The sequence below is a fragment of the Mesoplodon densirostris genome, chromosome 6 (genome assembly GCF_025265405.1).
Source record: "Mesoplodon densirostris isolate mMesDen1 chromosome 6, mMesDen1 primary haplotype, whole genome shotgun sequence".
NCBI lineage: Eukaryota > Metazoa > Chordata > Mammalia > Artiodactyla > Ziphiidae > Mesoplodon > Mesoplodon densirostris.
The window spans coordinates 74,928,566-74,935,271 of NC_082666.1; the positions used below are offsets into that span (position 1 = coordinate 74,928,566).

At 41.8% G+C, this 6,706-nt stretch overlaps 1 non-coding gene across 1 annotated transcript; it reads left to right on the plus strand.

The window, feature by feature from the left end:
- Positions 1-2,968: 2,968 nt before the first annotated feature.
- Positions 2,969-3,075, plus strand: LOC132492841 (U6 spliceosomal RNA). The gene has a single exon (XR_009532896.1). It is a non-coding gene; the product is annotated as a U6 spliceosomal RNA (small nuclear RNA).
- Positions 3,076-6,706: the final 3,631 nt, after the last annotated feature.

A 6,706-nucleotide genomic window follows, 5' to 3' on the forward strand; every position in this document is an offset into this window, starting at 1 on the left:
ATCGATATGTGTTCAGCACGCAGGGCATAAATCTCTCAGAGCGCAATGCAACCTGCAGAGCCTCCCTCCCACAGGCGTGGGGCTGCTCCACGGCAGCTGAAAAGCACATGTTCTGGTCCTCCACCCTCACCTCTTCTCCCACACCCTCCTCCAGCTTCCTTCTGCCTTCAGGCTTGCACATTTCTCCTTGACAGTTGTTCTCAGAAAAATATTTCTAAGATGCTTACCTATGCAAATCTGTGTTTCAAAACAGTACCCACAATCAAACCTAAGCGCACAAAAGGCTACACTCACTGGTGGCCAAATGAGCATGTCAGGATGACCAAAGAGGTAGGGATTTGGTGAGTGCCGATATACAGCCCAGAGCCTTTCTGGCCTGAGTTATTTGTCCAGAGGAGGGGAATTTAGATGCTCTGCCCTTCCATTGAAGAGCCGCACACACAAATGAGGACCAGGTAGCAGACGGATCAGGCAGGTGTCATTCCCCAAGGAGCTGGCATGAAAGTTAACATAAGAGAGGAATCTTTCTCACAGTTCTAGGGTGTTCGCCATCAGACTTGTCAGGTCTCACTTCACTAGGAAAAAAATAATCCATCTAAGTACAAACAGCTTCCCAAGCCCTGTGCTAAGGAGTCCAGCTCGTCCCAAAGCTGCCAAGAGTCCCCATTCATGTTTCCCAGCATTCTCTGAGTGCAGGTAGGCTTGGCTGCCCTCGCCTATGTAACCACACACAGGCTTACTCCACCCTGGCCTGTGCGCATGCAGCATTTTCTGACACTGCAGCACGTGAAATAGCTCTGCTGACCAGAGGGGAAGAGGGGGAGGGATAAACTGGGAGACTGGGATTGACATATACACACTATTATATACAAAATATATAATTAATAAGAACCTACTATATAGCACAGGGAACTCTACGCAATACTCTATAATGATCTATATGGGAAAAGAATCTTAAAAAGAGTGGATATATATGTATGTATATAACTGACTCACTTTGCTGTACAACTGAAACTAACACAACATTGTAAATCAACCGTACTCCAATAAAATTTTTTTTTAAAAAGGACAAAAAACAATGAAATAGCTGTGCTGTTATTTCCATTGTGGTCTTGCAGCCAATGCCAAGTGACCTACAAGCAACTGAAATGCACCTGAGATCGGTCATGGGAGAGCTATTTCAAGTCCAGGTCTGTGTGGGACCTGGAGTATCAGAGGAAGATCCTAGTGCTGTGTGCTTTGGCCGCTGCTGCTTATGGTCATTGCCATCTGAGTTCATTGCCATCCTCGGCTGTTAGGGCTCAGGGGTAGTTGCTGGGGGAGGGGAAAGCTGGTAAGGACTTGGACAGGACTGTAGGTGTGTATGACAGCTGTATAAAGCTAGCCTGTTAGTGGGAGATGGAGAGGTAGGCGGCGCTGGGGGCTCCAGAGGCTGAAAAAATACACCCCTGGTGAGTGGGTATTTTTCTCCAACCAGGCTTTCAGGAAGAGGTGAATGCTTTTCTCTCTGCTCAGCAGCTCCGGAGGGATGACAAGTTTCTCAGCCAGATCCCCACACTCAGAACAGTCTCAGTCCCTAAACACCATCTCCTGAGAATCTCCAGCCCACTGGTGGGTCAACAGTAGTTATAACATCAACAATAACGGCATCTGTGATGTGTGGAGCCCTACATGCCACTGTACGCATCTTCATAAACAAAACTGTACCCAGTTTTATTTAATCCTCCTAACATCTCTGTGAAGTTGGTATTATTATTCCTCCTTTTATAGATAACTATCCTGAGGCTCAGAGAGGTTACACTGACAGCCCAAGTCAAATAGCTAGTCAACGGCAGAGCGGGGTTTGACTGCTCTTAACCTGTGCACCAGGCACACACCTATCTGTTCACTCAGAACGGGGCATGTACCAAGGGCACATACTCAGAAGACAAACACATTCACAAGTTTTTCCCATTGGCTGTTTACCCAGCTTGTATCTCCAGAAGGTTCACTGGGCCACATCATGCTGCCCCCAAACCCACACAACCACACAAAAATGGCCCCAAACAAAACCATCCTCTTTCATCCAAACACTTCTTCAGTTCTGACCATGGAACCACCATATCTGCATCAACCCTGTGTGAAACTAGTCATTTATCTAACCCTTCTTCCTTACCTCCATGCAGTAAGTCTTGTTTTTTCTCCTCCAAAATGGTTCTTCAAGGCAGCTGATCATCACTTTCTTATTCCAACTGCCTTGGAGCTGTGCTCCCTGCCTCAAGCATCTAGACCCTCTATTCCAAACACCAGTTTCAGACTAGACTTCCTTCAGCAGCGTTTCTGCCATTTCCTACCTCCCTCTAGACCTACAATCTTGAGGTGAGATTCCTCTGTCTGGATATCAAGGCCCCCAATAGCTGGCCCCATCCTACCTTTCCATACTCCCACCTTTGTTCTGCACAATGAGATCACCTCCACCAATCCCCTCACCAACAAGACCCACCTGTCAGTCTGTACCACTCCAACCCAAATCACTGCTCAAGCACCATTCTCATGATTACACAAGTTTAATATTATTGCATTTCACAGAGAACCCAGTGTATAGGACTCAGTCAACACATCCATTTCTAAATTAACTATGATATAGTCTGGACAATTTTCCTGAATCAAAACACATAGCTTGGCTTTGTATGAAACAGATCTTGGCCTTTGATTGACCATAAATTTAAGTGAACCAGTTGAGGAACACAGCCACTTGAAAAAGCCAAGACAAGGCAAACCAGGCCTGTGTCGTGAAAAGCATGGTGCCCAGATCATGAATATAGGTCCCAAGACAACCTCCACTGACCAGGGCACATCCTGAGTGATGCATGCAACTCTGATGTCCTGCTCAAATTCCATGTATCACCTGGTCAAGATATTGATCATCCCCAGAAGTGCGATAAAGCTAAAGAAGGGATATAGAATTGATTACAAAGGAAAAACCATAGTGCTCGCTTCAGCAGCACATATATTAAAATTGGAACAATACAGAGAAGATTAGCATGGCCCCTGCACAAGGATGACACGCAAATTCATAAAGCATTCCATATTTTTAGCTTCATGTAAAAGAATGAAATTAGAGCACTCCCTAACACCATACACAAAAATAAACTCAAAATGGATTAAAGACCTAAATATAAGGCTAGACACTATCAAACTCTTAGAAGAAAACATAGGCAGAACACTCTATGACATAAATCACAGCAAGATCCTTTGTGACCCACCTCCTAGAGAAGTGGAAATAAAACCAAAAATAAACAAATGGGACCTAACAAAACTGAAAAGCTTTTGCACAGCAAAGGAAACCAAAAACAAGACCAAAAGACAACCCTCAGAATGGGAGAAAATATTTGCAAAGGAAGCAACTGACAAATGATTAATCTCCAAAATTTACAACCAGCTGATGCAGTTCAATATCAAAAAAGCAAACAACCCAATCCAAAAATGGGCAGAAGACCTAAATAGTCATTTCTCCAAAGATGACATACAGATTGCCAACAAACACATGAAAGAATGCTCAACATCATTAATCATTAGAGAAATGCAAATCAAAACTACAATGAGATAGCATCTCACACCAGTCAGAATTGCCATCATCAAAAAATCTACAAACAATAAGTGCTGGAGAGGGTGTGGAGAAAAGGGAACCTTCTTGCACTGTTGGTGGGAATGTAAATTGATATGGCCACTATGGAGAACAGTATGAAGATGCCTTAAAAAACTAAAAATAGAACTACCATATGACCCAGCAATCCCACTACTGGGCATATACCCTGAGAAAACCATAATTCAAAAAGAGTCATGTACCAAAATGTTCATTGCAGCTCTATTTACAATAGCCAGGACATGGAAGCAACCTAAGTGTCCATCAACAGATGAATGGATAAAGAAGATGTGGCACATATATACAATGGAATATTACTCACCCATAATAGGAAACGAAATTGAGTTATTTGTAGTGAGGTGGATGGACCTAGAGTCTGTCATACAGAGTGAAGTAAGTCAGAAAGAGAAAAAAAATACCGCATGCTAACACATATATATGGAATCTAAACAAACAAACAAACAAACAAAAAAAAAAACGGTCATGAAGAACCTAGGGGCAAGACGGGAATAAAGGCACAAACCTACTAGAGAATGGACTTGAGGATACAGGGAGGGGGAAGGGTAAGCTGGGACAAAGTGAGAGAGTGGCTTGGACATATACACACTACCAAATGTAAAATAGATAGCTAGTGGGATGGGAAGCAGCCACATAGCACAGGAACATCAGCTCAATGATTTGTGACCACCTAGAGGGGTGGGGGGCTAGGGAGGGTGGGAGGAAGACGCTAGAGGGAGCAGATACAGGGATATATGTATATGTATATAGCTGATTCACTTTGTTGTAAAGCACAAACTAACACACCACTGTAAAGCAATTATACTCCAGTAAAGATGTTAAAAAAAAAAAAAAAAAAAGGAAAGAAAAACCATGGAAGGAATCAGTATGTTCAGAGGACCATCCAATAGAAGGGACATTCTAGCAAAGACACAGATTTTTTTCTATGTTCTTCCATTGGGCAGAAGCACTAAGGTGCAAGTTTTAGGCAAGGGACGCAAAAGATCCCAATTTAATATGTGTATTAAGTCAGTATTATAAGTAGTAATTCCCCTCTCATTAAAAGTGTTGGAGCAGACATGAAATGTCTACCTCCAGAATGTTTTAGTAAGAATTCCTATACAACATGGTAAATCAACTATACCCCAATAAACTTTTCCTACATTGAGTGGAAGCTACAATGAGACGGTCCACTAGAGAGACTCTACCACTTTCTTTGCTGCTGCTTTTGCTGACATAGAAGAGGTCCCAGATTTCTCTTGCCTCCTAAAAACATGAAAGTAATTTAGTTCCAATATTCCCAGGCTACACTCTTTTCCTTTCTGAATCAGCCACAGTGAGTTGTGACAAGTGAAAACCCGAATGCCTATAGGAAGGTGATTAATTTTCTGCATCAGACTGAGATTAAACCATAGAGAGTAGAGTCCAGTGTAGAATAAGTTCATGCACTGCTCAAAGGTATTCAAATTCCAGTTATTTTTAAATATTGTGCCAAGAAAAATGGAATAACCAGTTTACAACCCCTGAAACCATCACAGTACAGAATGAAGTATTGAAGAATTTTGCTTTGTTTTGTTCTATTTTGTTTTTGCTATGGTCATAGATCATAGTGATTAGTAGCATGGGTTCTGAGACAGAACAACTGGGTTCAGGTACAAGCTCAGTAATTTCCAGTTATTTCGCTTCTCTGAACCTTAGTTTTCTCATCTTTAAAACATATTAAAAAGTATACTCACCTAATTGGTTTGTTTTGAGGAAAAAATGGAATAATATATACCACATGCTTAGAGCAGTGCCTAACATTTAATAAGCACTCAAAAATGAAGGTGAAATTGGAAAGATATTCTAAAGTGCATTCTTTATAGGAATCCCATAGTCTGTTTTTTTCTTGTTGTTGTTGTTTTTTCTTATTTAACATTTTATTTTATTTTATTTTTACATCTTTATTGGAGTATAATTGCTTTACAATGGTGTGTTACTTTCTGCTTTATAACAAAGTGAATCAGTTATACATATACAAATATCCCCATATCCCCTCCCTCTTGCATCTCCCTCCCTCCCATCCTCCCTATCCCACCCCTCTAGGTGGTCACAAAGCACCAAGCTGATCTCCCTATGCTATGCTGCTGCTTCCCACTAGCTATCTATTTTACATTTGGTAATGTATATATGTCCATGCCACTCTCTTTGTCACAGCCTACCCTTCCAGTAAGTGTTCTGCACTAAGAGGGCTCCATGATTAAATAATTTTGAGAAATGATACACAGTATAGAAATCCCTTTGGAGATGGACAGTAGCATACATTAACTTGATTTACTCTGGTAGAGTTAATCACAAAACCTCTATCCTTTGAAATATCCATCTAAAACCCAAAGATCCAGTATTTTTATGAATATATTTTAGAAATGCCTCCTTCTGGGAGCTTCCAATTTTTCTTAAAATATTTACTCTTTCACCATTTATATCCACTTCTGCTTCCAAGAAAGCACATGCTAAGGGGTCAAAGAAATTTATTTCTCTAGAGATTGTAAACCTCAACCTCCTCTTTGCTGGGCTTCTTTCCTCCCCCAGATCCACTGCAAAACTTCAAAGTCAGTTTTGATATCCATTTCTTCATCCTGGTTCAATGGTCCTGAAGTCTACATACATTCTGTCTAAATGATCACCTCTTCTGCACTACTGAATATCTATAGAACCGTTCCCCCTTCCTGAAGTCCCTAGGCCACTTTTGTACCTCTCCAGGTCAAATTATTCCAACCATTGTGCCCCAAGTTGTAAGGGACACAACGGTAGCATAAGACAATGTCCCCTAGCTGCATGGAGCTTACCTTATCCTGGAGAGGCCAGATCTACACTCCTGAGCGAGTCAGAAATCAGAATTCACAACCAAACTCTGTGACCTGAGAGGTGATCTGAGAGCTCCTCCTTCAACCTGACATTGACTTTCTGCATTGCATTTTCAGTGGAACGGCTCAGAGAAAAGATGAGTGTTTTCCCAAGGCACGAACTGCCTCTATCAGGGGTAAGTAATGGGTACATCAAACCTCTTAAGTGTAAGTGCTATGGTTGAACCTGAGCTGCCTG